The sequence below is a fragment of the Bombus terrestris genome, chromosome 17 (assembly GCF_910591885.1).
Source record: "Bombus terrestris chromosome 17, iyBomTerr1.2, whole genome shotgun sequence".
NCBI lineage: Eukaryota > Metazoa > Arthropoda > Insecta > Hymenoptera > Apidae > Bombus > Bombus terrestris.
Window position 1 is genome coordinate 1,546,706 of NC_063285.1, and position 19,215 is coordinate 1,565,920.

The window sequence follows — 19,215 nt, forward strand, 5'->3', positions numbered from 1 at the left end:
CACATTGACAACAATAAGATAGTAATAACTTCAGCGTTTGCATTTTTGCTACTGGAGAGCATAAATCTTCCAGTATTTCCTTTTGTTGGAAGCCTCGAACAACTAGTCGCGCTTTCTTACTATTATCGGATTTATTCGTATATACCCATTTCAAATCTAATACCTTTTTCTCTTTTGGTTTCTCTACTAATTGCCAGGTTTTATTTTTGACTAAACTATTTATTTCTCGATCCATTGCTTCCTTCCATGATCTGCTATCATCTCCACATAAAGCTTCTTCATAGGTTTGAGGACTGTCTGCGCTAACTACATTCACATAAATGAAATATGAGCTCGTTTGGCCATATCTTTGAGGTTTCTTTGTTTCCCGTCCTGACCTTCTCAAATTATTTTCTATGTCCTCAAGTTTTTCTTCTGATTCGTTATTTAAGTTTCTCTCCTTTTTTATTACAACCTGCGCGACCTTTTTGTTACTTGTTTCACATTCATGAATTTCGTTTATATCCGAATATTCGTCAAAATCCCTTTCCGTTTCATTATCTGATTTATCCTTTCCTTGAAATCCTACTAAACTTTCATTTTCACCTATAAATTCTACGTGTCTTGCAATTATAATTTTATTATTAACTAAGATTCCATATCTAACGTTTTCATAACCTACAAGTATTCCAATATCTGCCTTTTTGTCCCACTTCGAATTTCTTTTAATTTCAGGTATTCTTACGAAAACTCTACTTCCGTACAATCCTAAATTATTTATATTCGGTTTCCTTCTTAACAATATTTCGACTGGTGTTTTACTTTCATACATTTTCGAAATGGTTCTATTTTTTAAGTACGCCGCGGTTCTATCTTGTTGAAGTGGTCACCGCTTCTAGGAAAACTCCACATCTGGTCTTTTTAGTTTTCTCAAGCGCTGAAGCCATCGACAGTACATAGACAAAAGAATAGCAGGGAGGCAGACCATAAACAGTAGACAGGCGACGTTGGCTTCGGGGTTTTCAGTTATAAAGTAACACTGCTAGCGTGCGGATCTGGACCAGCTCAAATTGTATTTCTGTATTTCACTATTAAATCAAATATATATTTTGTATCTTACACTTTATCCACGCGTTTTTCTCTCTTTATATACCGAATAACCTCAACAGGTTATGGGCCCAGGGCTGTAAAGTGTAAGATAGTAACGCGAAGTGAATAAATTGTCAAAGTATTGTGCTTAGTAAAGTAAGTGATAGTGCTAAAATGGAATCAGCAAGTGCGAAGATGTTACGTGGCGGAGAAAACTGACTCCAGTGGCGTTTTGTCATGCATACACTTTTGGAGGAAGATGACCTGATCAACATGTGTGAAGGGAATCTGTGTCATCCAGGTAACAATGCGGAGAAAGAAATCGCCCGTAGAAAATTTTTTAAGGCTAATCGGTTAGCGAGAAAATTAATTGTGACCTCAGTAGGAAGGAAACCGTTGGATCTTCTTTTATGTTGCACAACAGCACATGAAATGTGGAAAAAGTTGAATACAGTATATGACATGAAGTCGGATGAGAATCTAAGTATGGTCCAGAAGCATTTCTTCAATTTTAAATAGGAAGAATCTGAAAATGTATCTTACAACTTATCAAAGTTGGAATTGATAGCGGCGAAGATGAAAGCTCTTGGGAGCGAAATTGGCGAGAAAATGCTGATAACACGCATTTTATCGGTGTTACCGAACAAATTTGACCATTTTCACAGTGCGTGGGATTCGGTGGAAGAAGAAAAGAAGACCTTAGACAGGCTTAGTACCAGGTTGATGGCGGAAGAAATCACATGGAAGAAAGATGACCAGGAAACATCGGTGGCTCTGGTAACAAAAGGCAACAATTACAAAAGGGAACAGCAGAAGCAGTCAAGCAAACCTGAATACGAGAAACAAGGACCAAGCTGTTTCAACTGTGGAAAAGGTGGCCATCTAAAGAAGGATTGTTTTAGATGCTTTACATGCAAATGGAAAAGGGCATACCAACAAAAATTGGTTTAAAAATAAGAAAGGAAACAACAGTAGAGACAACTAGGAACCCAGAAATGAAAATCGAGATCACAGCGGAATTGGTCTATTAGGAAGCACCTCAACGATACAAGTGGCAAACCATGATGCTTGGATAATCGACTCAGGAGCTACGAATCACATGACAGGACGACAAGAATGGTTTAGCGTCTTCGAAAAATTCGATAACACGGTGAAGATAGAAATCGGCGATGGTACCGTTCATGGATGCGTACGGCAAAGGAAAAATCAAGGTAGAGACTTTTGTGGACGGCAAATGGGTAGCATGTACAATGAACGATGTCTTGTATGTACCAGGTATGAAAAGAAATCTATTTTCCATTAGATCCGTCACAAGAAGAGGCATAGATTTCTGTATCTTAAGGGAAGGGATAAACTGTATGTTTTTACAGAATCAGAAAATAATAGCAAGGGGTTCTGTTATCGGAAATTTATATAAGGTCGATGTGCGAGTTATCATACCGTCAGTTTGTAATCTTAGCAATAGAGCGGAGTCAAACGCGGACACACTGCAGTTATGGCACGAACGGCTATGTCATCGAAACATCAGACACGTTAAGGATTTTTTAAAGAATTCGAATATAAAAGTTGTAGAGGATAGTAACTTTTTCTGTGAAGGTTGCGCGTACGGGAAACATCATAGATCGAGTTTTCACGAGAAAATCAAGCGTGCGACTAAACCTCGCGAAATTATTTATACGGATGTATGTGGACCTATGGAAGTCGAGTCATTAGGCAAGAAATTGTATTTTCTTGCGTTTAAAGATGATTTTTCTAAATTCACAAAGATTTACTTCTTACGACATAAGTCAGAAGTAATCGAAAAGTTAAGAACTTTTTGCCTAGAAGTCGAAAAACAATTCAATGATAAGATCAAGGAAATTCATAGTGATGGAGGGAAAGAATTCAAAAATAAAGAGGTTAAAGAATTTTTAAGAAGTCAGGGAATTAAACATACGATTAACGTCCCATACACTCCTGAACAGAATGGCGTCGCAGAAAGAGAAAATAGAACAATAGTAGAAGCAGGACGGTCGATGTTATATTCGAAATCTAATCTACCGCTGTTTTTATGGGCCGAAGCCATGAACACTGCAGTGCATGTCATAAATAAGACCGGGCCGACAAGACAAGACAAGAAAACACCATATGAACTGTGGTACGGGAAACCGCCAGATATAGAAAAGTTTAGGGTTTTTGGTACTGAGTGCTTTGCACACATACCTGCGGAAAAGAGAAGAAAATTGGACAAAAAGGCTAACAAAGGATATTTGGTAGGCTATCTAGATGACGGACGAGGCTATCGAGTGTACGTGCCGACCGTAAGAAATGTAATATTGAGCCGTGACGTAATATTTAAGCCCGAACTAGAAACTGGAAAATGTGTTAATTTAAGTTTACCGAAAATTGTGGAACGCGAAGATGTGTATGCACAGAGCGATAGAGCATGTAAGTACGAAAGTGCAGAGAGTGAACCTGAAAAACAACCTTTTATAACTAGCGAGAATGTGAGACAATTGAGAGATAGAGGTAAGATCAAACGAACCGATTTTTATGGTAGCCCAGTAACGTACGTAGCGGAAAAATTACCGGTGGATTTTAACGAAGCGATGAGATCTGAAAAGAAAGAGTTATGGGAAACGGTTATGAATGATGAAATGAAATCGCACTACGAAAATAAAACGTGGATTCTTGTAGAAAAACCAAAAGATCAAAAGATACTTAGTAATAGGTGGGTTTTAACGGTAAAGCTAAATCCGGACAATTAGGAACGATACAGAGCGCGACTTGTAATAAAACGGTATTCACAGAAAGAAGGCATAGATTATAAGGAAACCTATAGTCCCGTTGCTCGGTTTGACACAATTAGATTAATGCTCGGTATTGCTGCCAAAAATAATTTACACTTTGAACAGTTTGACATTAAAACCGCATTTTTATATGGAAGTCTGAAAGAAGACATCTATATGAAACAACCTAAAGGTTATGATGATGGTTACGAATCGCGTTTATAAATTACTAAAAAGTCTATATGGCTTAAAGCAGTCTCCAAGATGTGTTAAAATTCTATCAGAGTAACGCAGATCCTTGTTTTTATATTTATACAGAAGATGACAAATTAATGCTGATGACCATATACGTAGACAATGGATTGGTAGCAGCTTCAGACAAATCTCTAATCGATAAATTTTTCAGTGATTTAAATAAAGAATTCAAAATTATGAGTTCGAAAGAAGTAAAGAGTTTTCTTGGACTTGAAATTAATAGATTACAAAATGGTTCAATATTCATTCATCAGAGCAGGTATATCGAAAGAATGTTAGAAAAATTTAATATGAATGGGGCAAACAGTGTTTCTACACCTATCGAGACTAATTGGAGCGAAAGTAACATAGACAATAATGAGTGTAATGCACCATACAGAGAAGCCGTAGGAAACTTAATGTTTTTACGAACCATAAGTAGGCCAGATATCAGTTTTGCAATAAATATAGCGTCGAGACATTTAGAGAATCCAAACGAGTATCAGTGGAAATTAGTCAAACGAATTTTGCGCTAGATAAAAGGGACCGCAGACATGGGATTCTTATATACAAAGCAGGCGGTCTGGAAACCTTTAGCGATGCTGACTATGCAGGCGACAAAGAAACAAGAAAGTCGACATCAGGCGTTGTATGTAAGTATGCGAATGCGGCCATTACATGGCAATGTGAGCGAAAACAATGTGTAGCTCTATCCACAACAGAAGCTGAGTATGTCAGTGCAGTCTCAGGAGCGAAAGAAATTATGTGGCTAAAGAAAATATTTTTTGAACGTAAAATAGAGATCTTTAAGTATATGCTACGTATAGACAATACTAGTGCCGTAAAATTAATTAAGATTCCAGAATTCCACCAAAGACGTAAGCATATTGACGTAAGATATTATTTCTTGCGAGATTTATACAATAGAGGCGAAATTGATGTAACATATGTAACAAGCGAAGAGCAACTGGCAGATATATGTACAAAGGCGTTGTCAAAACCAAGATTTGAATATTTAAGACAAAAGTTAGGTTTGAAAAATAAAAAAGATGTTAAGAGGTAATTGTTTATAGAGATGTAGAGTTTTTAGGGAGGGTGTCGAAGTGACTATCACTTCTAAAAAAAAAACTCTACATGATCTGTTTAGTCTTCTCGTAATTTGTTTTTAGTAATAAATTAATTTGAATGGAAAAGAGAAAGGCAGCTGGAAAATGTATTTGTGAAGACATTGACAAAATCAAGGTTCAGATATTTACGACGAGAGTTAGAAAAATATTAAGATATAATTGTTTGTAGGGATGTAGAGTTTTGGGGAGGGTGTTGAAGTGGTCGCCACTTCTAGGAAAACTCCACATCTCGTCTTTTTAGCTTTCTCAAGCGCTGAAGCCATCGACAGTATATAGACAAAAGAATAGCAGGGAGGCAAACCATAAACAGTAGACAGGCGACATTGGCTTCGGGGTTTTCAGTTGTAAAGTACCATTGCTAGCGTGCGGATCTGGACCAGCTCAAATTTTATTTCTGTATTTCACTATTAAATCAAATATATATTTTGTATTTTACACTTTATCCACGCGTTCTCTCTTTATATAACGAATAACCTCAACATAACTATTTCCGGCCAATATTTAATATTTAGTTTTGAATTATGTAATAAGCATCTAGCGGAATTCATGATTGTTCTATTGTAGCGCTCAGCTGTTCCATTTAACTCGTGAACATAAGGTGGGCATCATATTCTGGAAAAATAGAAAAAGTTAAATGCTTCAACTGTAACGGAAACCACCCAGCCAGCTATAAAGGATGTGAAGTAAGAAAACAATTACAACGTAAACTGTTCCCGCCCCTACGAAGCAGGACAAGCACTAACACACAAACCCATCAGGACAGCACAAAACCAGAAATAATACCGAATACAGAGCAAGCAATAAACACCAAACCTATCAGCACCAACACCATTGGTGGTCTAAGCTATGCTCAAGTAACCAGCCAACCAACACATACACACAACCAATACCACAGCAATAGTAACAATGACACTGCAGAAATCAAAGAACTGCTCAAACAATCCATAAAGAACACCGAAATGCTAACCAGAATGATAAGCGAACAAAACGCAGTACTCAAACAGCAAACCCAACAAATCACAGTCATGCTACAACTAATTACAAACGTGCTAAGCAAAAAATAAAAACGGACACTCTAAAAATAGCAGCCTGGAACTCAAACGGCCTACAACAACGGGCCCTCGAAACTAAAACATTCATATACAATAATAATATAAACATACTACTTGTCTCAGAAACACACTTCACTACAAAAAGCTACTTGCAAATACCATACTATACCATGTATGATACCAAACACCCCTCAGGAAAAGCTCACGGAGGGACAGCAGTGATAGTCAGAAACGATATCAAACATTATCTACACAGCCAAGTTAACAAAGAATATTTACAAGCAACCACTGTGACAGTTCAAACTAGCAGCAACTACTTCCAGTTGTCAGCAGTATATGTGCCTCCGCGACACAAAATAACAACACAAATGTGGGAAGAATACTTCCAGGACCTAGGGGACAAGTACATCGCAGCGGGAGACTACAACTCAAAGCACACGCTTTGGGGGTCAAGAAACATTACACCTCGAGGCAGAACAGTGGAAAAATACATTAGAAATAATCACCTGAATATATTATCCACAGGAACACCGACACATTGGCCGACTGACCTGAACAAAAAACCAGATCTTCTGGACTTTGCAGTTACAAGGGGACTAAACACAAATAAACTAAAAATAACACCCAACCTCGAGCTCAGCTCCGATCATACACCCATAATAATTGAATACAGAAACAAACCAATTCACTATAGCAAACCAGAAACACTATGCAATAAAACCACCAAATGGCAAACTTTCAAAGAAATAATAGAAAGCAAAATAAACTGCAACATCCCGTTAAAAACTCCTGAACACATAGAACAGGCAGTAGCAACATTGACAGCAACTATTCAGGAAGCAGCAAGGACAACCACTATTCCCGAACCAACCAGCAGACAAACAATAACAATCCCGCAAGAAATACTCGACAAAATCAAAGAAAAAAGAAAAGCAAAAGCAAAATGGCAAAAATACAGAACCCGAGAAAACAAAAAGCACTTAAACAAACTTGCAAAGGAAATAAAAAACAAAATAAAGGAGCACAACGATAACGAATTCGCAAAGTTCATAGGGACACTCTCCACACACGAGAACACCAACTATTCACTATGGAAAGCCACGAAAAAAATAAGGAAGCCAATAATACCCGTCCCGGCAATCAGAAAAGCAGATAACACATGGGCAAGAAGCAACGAAGAACAAGCTGAAGAATTCTCCAACCACCTCTGCAACACATTCACACCACACATTATCAACAACAGCAACCTCAAAAGACATACGGAGGAGGATCCGCAAACCACTACTACCACATCCGACAAGGAATACACCATACCTAAAACATCGGCACAAGAAATTAGAAACATAATTGATAAAACAAAAAACAACAAAGCGCCAGGAATCGACCTAATCAATGCTAAATCTTGAAAAACCTTCCGCCAAAAGCAATAAGGCTAATGACAATAATATTCAATGCAATTCTAAGAATTCAATACTTCCCCAAACCATGGAAATTAGCACAAATCGAAATGTTACATAATCCAGGCAAAGACCCGCACCAAACTGCATCTTACAGACCAATATCACTGCTTCCAGTATTTTCCAAAATACTGGAAAAAATAATATATTGCCGGATAAAAACAATAATAGAGACAAAAAAACTAATACCGGATCACCAATTTGGTTTCAGAAACAAACACTCCACGATAGAGCAAATACACAGGCTTATAAACGAAATAATAGTAGCACTAGAAAACAAGGAATACTGCACAGCCCTCTTTATAGACATAGAGAAAGCATTCGATAAAATTAACCATGAAAGTCTACTACAAACAATTAGGAAACAATTCCCGGAGCAAATACACCACTTAATAAAATCCTACCTAAGCAGCAGAACCTTCGTAATAAAAATCAAGGACACACATTCTCAAGTTAAAGACATCAAGGCCGGGGTACCACAAGGAAGCGTCCTAGGCCCAATACTATACACATTATACACGGCGAACATACCAACAACTACCAACAGCACAGTATTGACATTCGCGGACGACACAACTATACTAGTCAGGCATACTAACCCAGAAACGGCAGTCAAAATACTACAAGAACATATCGTAAAAATAGAAAATTGGCTAAAAGAAAAACAAATAAAAGCAAACCCCAATAAATGCAACCATATTACATTCACGCTACGGAAAAAGATACCACCAAACATCCTATTGAACGGCACGCATATAACGCAAACAAAGCATGTCAAATACCTAGGACTCCACTTAGATCAAAAACTCACCTGGAAACTACACATCAAATCAATAGTAGAAAAAATACAGAAAACAAGAAGACAAATGCATTGGCTAACAAGCCGAAAATCCAAACTAAGCACAGAAAACAAGTTAAAAATATATAAAACGATCATAAAACCAATCTGGACGTACGGAATACCACTATGGGGGACGACAGCAATGAGCCATATAAACAAAATAGAGGTAATACAGGCTAAAATCCTCAGAACAATAGTAAACGGACCATGGTACGTCAGAAACGAAGATATACGAAGGGACCTGGGAATGCCAACGGTCAAGGAAGAAATTAGCAGATACTCCGAGAAATACAAATTAAGAATAGCAACACACATAAACCGGCTAGCTGCGGAAACATACTAAACCATAAATATGGACAGAAGACTAAAAAGGAAGCACCCAGCAGACCTTATAAAGGACATAACCTAAGAAACACGAGGATGGTACCCCGCTGGGGTAGCCACCAACATGCTAATTTAACCGTTAAAAAATTCCACCAAATGTCCAAATTGGACAAATTGTGAATTTTAATAAATAAATGAAAAAAAAACGAAGTATACCAGTCTTTAACAAAGCGAAAGAAATCGTAATTGCAACTAAGACAGGGTTTACGCATGTACATCCAAATCAAAGAAGTACCATACGGTCTTACTAAAGGGTCTAAACAATAGTTTCTTCGAGACAAAGATACTCGCAGAGTTACAAGCACTACAGATGTCCGACGTACAATTGACAAAATATTGGTACTTCTCAATAAAAAGATCAATAGAAAACAATGAATTGCTTCCAAATTACATAATCCAAGTATCCCCACAAAGCAATATTAGTTACTTACTAAAATTGAACCGTCTAATTTACTTTAGGGTAAATTGGATAAAGTCAGAAAAAATGACATAACGCAATGTCACAAATGCAAACTGCACGGAGCCGCACGGTCCAAGCGAGTGCCGAATCAAAAAGGAAGACACGGTAAACAAAGGCAAAGTGTACTGCGTGAACCGTAAAAACTGCGGATACATCCTTTGTATGGAGGATGCCCAAAATTCTATGCAAACCTTTCAAAAAACTTTGCGAAAATATCATCAAATGCAAAGAATCAAAAACAAACGCGTTGCTCAAATAAGCCGCAAATTCATCCCGTAGCCAAAGTTCTCAGCCATCCTAAGACAAGGAATAAGCCGAAACCAAGTCTCTGAAAAACCAATCACATCGAACAAATTTATTACCACGCGTAATGCAAAATCCAAATCCAATTAAAACCATATCCGTAACAAACCATACCGTAATAAACTTATCGAAGATTTCAAAAAAAGCATATTCAAAGCCCTAAATGAACAACAAACACAATTGAACTAAAACAATCATTAAAAACGCACGAAGAATGGATTGACTCTTGCCCAAAAGAAGGCTCATACCTAAACATATGCCTTGGAGACACACAATTACAATTCCCTAATTTACGGGCAAATAACAGGCTCAAAACTATAGACTACGAATGCGACCATAATGCTCCCGTATTACAGATAAATAAAAATACATCTAACTTCCTAACCCTAGAAACACAGAGTGACGAACCCAGGTGCGAGTACAAAAAAATAAACTAGAAAAAATTACAAAATCAGCTCGAAAAGTACTGCGACCTAAGTATCCACAACAATGTCAACCTAACCAAGAGGCAAATCGTCTCATTTATAGACAAAATAGAAAAACTTATACAAACCGCTCTTCAAGAATCCGTACTAAAAATAAAGTAAGAAAGTCGGCTTTCGAGCCCTATACCTATAATAAAAAAAAAAAAAAAAAAAAAAAAATTACGAGACAAAAGCTTGATACCATCCAATATTAACAATCTAAAATAAAACTATTCCTACGATCAAAAAGAAGATTTAGAATAATTAAAGTACCTTTTGCACAAAATAAAGTTGTGTCAAAACAAGAATTCGCAAACATTATAAATCAACAGTGGGCAAACAAAATAAAAAATATCTCTAAAAAGGACTCTGCTAGCATGTCCCACAGAGGAATCAAATTTTTACATCAAAAGAATCAAACTCTACCCCATCTCTCAAATTGCCTTCAGACGAGAATGATTCCATTATGCGCGGTATGAACGTTAGCTGAAATAAGTGATTTATTTGCTTTTAATGTACAAAAAAAGAATATTAGAAAAAATGTATGCAAGAATGAGTGTTATATATGGTATTAGTCATGTAATACTATAACATTTCTATTTCCTCATGTTTAGATTATAGATTATTGAAAATAGATTATTAAGGGAAGTAAAAAGGATTGGAAAAACAAAAAGGTGTTTTGTTTTTCACCACGCGGAGTTACCAAGCGGTCACCTATTTAAGTACTATCCGTGCCTGGCGCTGCTTAACTTTCGTGATCGGATGAGAACGAGTGCTTTTTTTCTATATAACATTTATTGACCAGTAGATGAGTATTACATTTGTATGTTGTTCACAATAAACAATGGACTTCGAGTGCGGGCTGGCTTAGGCAAAAGTACCGATACGTGACGATACGACATAACCATACAATGTTTTGTGTCGGAATTACAGTTTTTACCGGTTGCAGTTTACCAGTTTGAACCGGCGTCCTTGATCGATAGTTATTTTCGAAGGTACGCCGAAACAAGCTATTCGTGTAGAGAGGAGAACCGAGGCAAGGGTTGTCGCTTCCATATCAACGATGGAAATGGCTTCGGGCCAACGCGAAAAACGGTCGATACACGTTAAACAATATCGATATCCTTGTGAATATTGCATCGCGATAAAGTATGTGTGTATGTGCTCGAACCGGCCTGCAGAAGTTTCGAACGTTCTGACAGGTGAGAATAAGTGCCTGGTGACATTGCATCGTTGACACGGGATACATTGTCGTGCCCAAGTCCGGTAATCTTTATTTACGGACGGCCAAATGAAACGTGACGTCACCAATTTTTGCGTGGCACGTATCCCTGGATGGGAAAGTCCGTGGAGCGAATTAAATGCGTCGCGCTTCAAGGATTTCGGTACGTACGGTCTTACAATGTCGTCTGATATGTGGCAGGATATTTCTGCGTCGTGATCAGGAAAGCGTATCTTCATTAACCGTAACGCGGTTGTACCGGAGTTGACGATGTCGCTTAGTTCGTTGTCGTTTTCTTACGCGGCGGCGAGAGTTTAATGATTCACTGACTTTCCTATCGCTTCGATGCGGAACAGAGCGTCGGCTACGTTGTTATCTAGACCCTTTATGTAACGTATGTCGGTGGTGAATTGACCGATGTAGTCTAGATATCGAAATTGTCGGGGCGAATATTTTTCTAGTTTTTGTCTGAACGCGTAGGTAAGAGGTTTGTGGTCGGTATATACTACGAAGTTTCTGCCCTCTAAAGTGTGTCGAAAGTGTTTGATTGCGCTGTATATTGCGAGTAGTTCGCGATCGTACGCGCTATATTTTTGCCGAGCGGGGGTCAAAGATATCGTTGCGAACCTTAGCGGATGCAATTTACAGGTTTGCAGTTAACAGATCATTAAGCGGTTTAAGTGTTTTTGTGGCCTCCGGTATGAAACGTCGGTAGAACGTTCCGTGTTCCGCAGACACCCGTGGCCAGGATCACGTGGGCCTTTTCTACGAAACTATTCACTTGAAAGGACCTACGACACATTGATGGACCCGACGACGCCTCGGCTCTCGCGACATTGTTTATGGTTCGACCGATATCTTAGGCCTTTTTCTCCACGATACTACATACATATCCCAAATAGAGTATCGACGTCTTTAAAAAAGAGCATTTAGCGAAGTTAAAAGTGTTGAGGATATTCGGTATATAAAGAGAGAAAAACGCGTGGATAAAGTGTAAGATACAAAGTATATATTTGACTTAATAATGAAATACAGGAATACAATTTGAGCTGGTCCAGATCCGCACGCTAGCAGTGTTACTTTATAACTGAAAACCCCGAAGCCAACATCGCCTGTCTACTGTTTATGGTCTGCCTCCCTGCTATTCTTTTGTCTATATACTGTCGATGGCTTCAGCGCTTGAGAAAGCTAAAAAGACGAGATGTGGAGTTTTCCTAGAAGTGGCGACCACATCAACAAAAAGAAAATCCGGCGTTTACGAGGGCATTTAATACGATGTCCAATCTTTCTAAAACTTGATCTATCGAGCCGGCAATAGTTAGGTTGTCATCCATATAAACAACAACATATGAATAAGCGATGTCGCCTAAGGCATTGAGAATGGCCCTCTGAAAAACGGACGATGCATTTTTTTCAGTCCAAACGGCATCGTTATGTATTCATATTGTCCGTCGGGGGTAACGAACGCTGTGTACTCCGTCGAATTAGGATGAATGGGGATTTGGTGAAACCCGGTGGTCATGTCTAGGCTAATAAGATATCTCGCCTGTTGCAGTCTTGCGATTTGATCCGGAGTAAGAGGCAGGGGATACCGATCCGCGACCGTATTTTTATTTAACTCTCGAAAGTCTACACACAATCTATCTGAGCCGTCTTTCTTCTTCACGAGTAACATAGGGTTCGCGTACGATGAATTGCTAGGCCTTACAATGTTGGCTTTAATTAGTTCGCCTATAATCTCACGTACTATTCTTCGCTCTTCTTCACTAAGTCTGTAAGGGCTTCTCTGTACGGTGACGTTAGGATCAATTAACCGTATTTCCAACGTGCCCGTACTTACGCGAGTGCGTGGGAAACCCGTAATGAAAGAATTTTTGAATTTTTCGAAAACGGATATTAATCGACTTTTATCGTTACTAATTACATCAATGTCGATCATGTTAATATCGATCTCATCTTCCGTAGTTTTACTACAGGCATTAATTATCTTTGGTTTACTGATAACGAGGCTATTTTGCGTAATATGTACGTCAAAACCTTGGCTTAAAATCTCGCGACCAATCATGATATCATGTTTTAAATAGCTTATCGGTCAGGACGTGAAAAGTTATCTCCAATGCAAAACCGTTAATACATATAGTGGACAAAATCTGAGATGTACTCTTAACACATGTATTCCCTATTCTTCGCATTACTATTATATCGGTCGTTCTTTTGCCGGAAAATTTCGAGGCTGCGGATTCCTTAATCAATGAACATTCGGCTCCAGAATCGAAGTAAAATGGGAACGACTCACCCAGATGACTTAATCTATCAGTTGGGGCCTCCACCACACAGGAGTCAACCCGGCGCTCATCCTTGGAAGTACGGTTTCCTTTCCGCAACACTGGGCAATTAGGCGTGATATGCTGCTCCTCGTTACACTTGTAGCAGGACACCTTCGACGATGTGGCCGATCGGTTTTTCTCTGTACTTCTCCGCCTCCGATTTTGTCCTCTTTCGGCACTCGGGTGCTTTATATCCATAGTTACGACAGTGGTAGCACCTATTCCGGGAGTCAAAAGGCTTATATCTTTTAGCTTCAGGACCCGCTGAGGAGTTGTCTGACGAAGACGCCGGCCTCTTCTTCGCGTAGTAGAAAGCTCCCATTTCATTCAGGAATTGATCTTCAGTCTTGATATCGCTTGAAGTGTTATCCGTTCAATACGCTGGTCTAGTGAAGCCAATTGAAAAACGACGGAGGCGTTGATTACCTCAGCCAAAGTTAAATTTTCCCACTTCGCCTTCAGGAAGGAACGGATACGAATGCCGAAAGCTCCCGTGGTTTCGTCCTTCAGTGGGGTTTTTCATTGGACATCTTCATTAGTACTGAGGTAGCTGTTTCTTTGCCACCAAAACGTGGAATAAAAATGACCTTACCTTTGACCAGGTAACATCTTGAGCAACAGGTACTTGCGAAAGCCATTGTGTTGCAGAACCTTCTAGAGCAGAAAATAACGCACTGCCCCGTAAAGGATTTTCTTCCAAGATCAGATTAACAACCGCGCAACATGCAGCTGGATCGGAACCCGCGATACCAGGATTAAAGCGCGGAAGCGATAAATTTTTAGTTTCCTCACTCGATTTTTGCACTAGCGTCTGAACTAACTCACGCAAGATGGCTATATGCTGTTGCATAGTTAACTGCCCTGATCCCACATCTGATGTCGGGTTGCAGTTAGGATTAGGGTTAGGGGTGTTCAATGAATCTTCACTGGAATTAGCCATCGATGCGGTAGAACAAAGGTACAGTTTATTAACACAAGTAGAGATATTACAGCGTTGGTAGTTAACCACAACGTCTAGGTACTCGCGACACTAATGACAATGGCCTCAGGTTCGATAACGAATCCGCGGTCAACGGGATGACGAACTTTACTCTTCGTTAGCGTCTAAGTTGTACTCGAGGTTAATGCATGGAGCAATCAGTACGTATAAGACGTACTGACGATACTGTATCCGAGGAAAGTAGGTGTGGGCGTGTCTGAGGACACGGATCTATCGGATTTGTTGATGTTAATTTTGGTTAAGGAAGTGAGGGCAGTAGACACCGTCTCCGATTGGATAATAAGACGGTTGGTGGACCAGGAAGGGTTTCAACCGCCCTCGTGAGAAAGTTGCCAACGGAATATACCAGAAGTGAGGAAAACGGACTTTCCGTAGTAAACAATAAACGTAAAAGGAAATGTAAGACAAGAGATACTCGCTTGGTCTGAGGGACCTTAACTATGAAAATTGCAAGACCCCTGGTGAGTACTTAAGACTATTGAGGGTACGCGTCAAGGATGTGCAGACATCTGGGTGCCATCCTGCCCGCGGTGTGTGGCCTGGTCTCTGATGTGAATTGATGTGAATTGACGGTGTCGTCGGCGTAGCACGCCAATGCCGAGTCCGGGGGAAGCACCGCGTCGTACGCGATGTTCCACAGCAACGGACCCAACACAGAATCCTGCAGGACCCCGCGCAGTACACCGCCCTACCTGCCATCCCCCCGCCGCGAACGGTGTAGACGATACTCCGGTCCCGGTGGAACGCCCGGACCACACGCCGCAGGTACGCGGGTACCCAATGAAACTCGAGGGCCCGACATATCTTGTTCCAGGGGATGCTGTTGAAAGCGTTGACCACGTTCAGCGACACGGCCAATGCCACGCAACCACGCTGTTCGACCCCCTCGACCAAGGAACGGACACGGGCGACAGCGTCGGCCGTAGACCGCCCCCTCCGAAAGCCAAACTAGCTGTCGTGCAGTCCGAGAACACTTCCAGACAAATGCGACTCGAGGCGGGCAGCTACCACTCTCTCCAGTAGCTTGCCAGCCTCGTCCAAAAGGCATACCGGCCGAAAGACGGAAGGCGAGTACGAAGACCGTCCCGGCTTCGGCAGCAGGACCATCCGTCCCTCCTTCCACAAGACGGGGAATTCGCCCCGAGACAGGCATCTGTCGAACAGACGTATTAATCTCAGGGCAAGACCCCGGCGACGTCCTTCCACAGGCGGGCTGGGACTCCGTCGGGACCCGGAGCTTTCCGCGCTCCGAGCCTCCCTACAGCCTAGGTCAATTCTTCCTCGCTAACCCTCGATTCCGGGCTCCAACTTCCGGCGGTTGACGCTCCTGCTCCTCCTCATCGGTGAACCTGCCATCTTCCTCGTTCGCCGCTCCCGGGAACAGAGTGCCGACAACCTCTTCCATGAACCGAAGGTCCATGCTCTCCGTTGCGGAAGGCGCCCATGGACGGAAATTGTTCAATACCATCTTGTAAGGGCGCCCCCAGGGACGGCGGGATCTGGTGAACCGGCGCCGAGCGCGGATTCACGCCTCGCGGAGACGAGCGATCTCCTCGGGTCACCAGTACACCAGGAGTTAAGTGTATTGGTTTCTGAAACAAAATGGTTTTGTCGTTTAGTCGGATTTTGTCATTGGATATTGAATAGTTATACTTCCCTAAACATGGTAGCCCAATGATTCCGTCTTCGATAATAGGGAAGTTGTCCGATACTATGTGAAAGATGTGATCCTGTCCAAAAATTCGTTTCGTTACGTATTCGTTCGTTTCGTATTTGTCTCGTCCCATAGAAAATTTTTGTTTAGGTCCTGGATACTGGCGTGTTAGGCTATCTATATATGCCTTATCAATAGGGGATCGTATGCCGGGCCACGTGGCCCAGCCATGCCGATGTTATATCGACTTCGTAGAATATGCTTAAAAACTTACGAATTAATAAATTTCTCAACTACGATGTGTGCAACCAAAAGTGCAACGATTGTGCTAACATTAGCTTTGGCATATATTCAGTCAAACAAATAGGCTAGGCGAGCTGTGAAAAGTCGAGGTTAGGTTTCTAAAAAAGTCTATAGAGTTCTTAATACAATGTGGTTATAATTTTGACCAGCAATAGTGGCGACGGTCCTTTAGAACTAAGAAGGAGTAGGAAAGGGTTAATACCAACGTAGAAAGATATTGTGATAGTATACTTTGCTATGTCCGGTGTTCGTAACTCTCTATAGGGACAAATAGGTTTAAAACAAAATTATAAATCAAAGGTGGATGTTATAGGTTCTTTATTAAATATGAGATGGTAATCCATGCAATGAGTTTAACTTGTGTCGCATTTAAGAAAGTGATTATGCGAAAAGCAGGGTAGACGCAGGGTGTGGCCATTACCGTCACAGAAGGTAGAGTGGTATTAAGTTAAATTAAGTTAGGCAAATATTATGTGTGAGAGCAGAGTGGTTGATTGTTGTGTTAAATCCTCCACCTGGAAGAAAAAGTATTAGTGATAGTTGTATGTATGTGATTTGTGTATGTGATAAGCCCGAAACAACAAGTTATTAGTGTAATAATTATCTTGTATACTAGCTGTCGGAGCAGGATACGTTCTCTTCATTATAAGTAAAAGCAACTAGTGTCTGAATGTGTTCACGAGCCCTTTGGGTGTAATACAATCAAATGAGGAGACTCTCCATCGGAAAGGGAAAAGTCTGGGATACATAGAAGCGTGTGGTCATATGACGCAACTCAAGGAGAGGAAACATCTGTAGAACTGATCTTGGATAGAAGGCCAGATTAATTATAGCACTATAATTATAGCCAATAAACTAAATTCTAGTGCCTTTCTCCTGGCACAAGCGCTCTTGATTGTGTCGTAGCAGGATAGCTTATAAAAATTGCTCGTCGCAAACCTAAAACGAGGAAAAGTTCATAATTGATATATGACAATCTGGATATCTAACATCTGAATTCGATGCCACTTTTGGGCATAATTGTTCTTATGATGAGAAGGCAATAGTCCATAATAAGCAAATATTATTTACTAAGGTTTTGTGCCTATAAGGCAAGCTGTCACACGGTTGAGGTTATGCAGTAACCAGGGGCATCGTGCTCATTTTTTCAAATCAATAAAGGCCGATGAACAAACTTATCAACTAGCTGTAGTGCAAGTTAAGATTCTCCTCGACGAATAGTGATAGTGACTTTGCGAGGTAAATATTTACCCTCCGCGGACAGCGCATCGTCAGCGGGCATGAATCGGTGGGTTTTTCTAATCGAGGCGAAGAAGGAGAGCACAGGTCACGGTGAATTTTTACAAATATCCGGATATTACTGTGAATATTTTATTATTTTTTAAAAAACTCGTAAACCGTAACTGCGATGTGAAACGTGCGGTGATCACCGGGCGCCGCCATTACGCCAGTGACGCGCCGCCATTACACTCGTGGCACGTGGCGGGCCGACCGAAGCATAGAGCACACGGTCGCAAGATCGACGACTCGTATCGATGCGGATATCAATGAGTCACGGAGTGCACGATGCATAGAGTCGAACTCGATGGCAAAACCGATGCAATAATGGAGAATATAAACACTTAATTTAAATGTAAATTAAGTAGCTAATATCGAACGTAGATGAAAGAAAGTAGATCTGCACACACATAATCGACACGCGCACGGATAAAAAAAAAATATAAATTAAAGTTATAAAGTTAGGACTTGATTCGTAAAAGGATAATTACGAATAAAAGTTAGATTTAATTATACCAACAAATTGTTAATAACAATTAGTAAGATTGATCGTAAGATAATAATTACGAGTTAAAGTTAGAATAATTATAACTAAACAATTACTAAGACCAAAGTTAGATTTAAACCAATAAGTAATTGTTAGCAGTACTACGAGTAAAGTTAGAACTGATAATAACCGTCTAATTAGTAAAACTGAAAGTGAGAATGATAAAAATAAAATTAAGGTTATAAAGTTAGATTCGTTAAAATAAATTACGAATTGCTAGTATTATAGTTAGTACCTAATTATTGAGACCAACTAGAATTAAAATTAACTATAAGTATTCGATTGGCGATTTCACGACGACACTGGCAAGTTTATTTGGATACGAATTGTATACATTCGGAAGGATATAGTGTGATTATACGACGACCGGCTACGTCAACGGACATTTCCCTTTTGTACAAAAAACAATATGGATAAGTTAAATAAGGTAAATAAACTTACTTACGGCTCAGGGGGTTTCGGAGTCTCCAGGCCCCGTCGGTGATTCGAGTAGCGTCACAGGCATTTGTCCGACATTTCGGCCGGTGTGTCTAGCTCCGAGGTGCTGGCTGCTTCGTCCCTCGTTGCCATCGGCTGGCTCCTGGCCAGGCTTCTCGTTGTCTTGCACGCGCCCTCCTCCACTGGGGACTTTCTCATATATCTGGTGATCTTGTCACCTTTCAAGATTTTTTCCTTGGCGATTCGGGTCGCCTTTTCGGTGGGTGGTGTCTTTTCCTTGAATGCCTG

General features: G+C 40.3%; 1 protein-coding gene and 1 long non-coding RNA gene across 3 annotated transcripts in view; one reads left to right on the forward strand and one right to left on the reverse strand.

Annotated features, from left to right (window-relative positions):
• Window positions 1-19,215, forward strand: part of LOC125386760 (GDP-D-glucose phosphorylase 1-like) — a gene marked incomplete at both ends in the record, with an annotated part of 94,676 nt that overhangs the window by 36,981 nt on the left and 38,480 nt on the right. The window lies entirely within an intron of this gene.
• Window positions 14,640-18,184, reverse strand: LOC125386733. Of its 2 annotated transcripts, XR_007227124.1 has the most exons (3): window positions 17,736-18,154; window positions 17,278-17,603; window positions 14,640-17,179 (listed from the first exon to the last, which is right to left on the reverse strand). It is a non-coding gene; the product is annotated as an uncharacterized LOC125386733 (long non-coding RNA). The 2 variants fall into 2 exon arrangements; XR_007227123.1 differs by having other exon boundaries at window positions 14,640-17,603; window positions 17,736-18,184.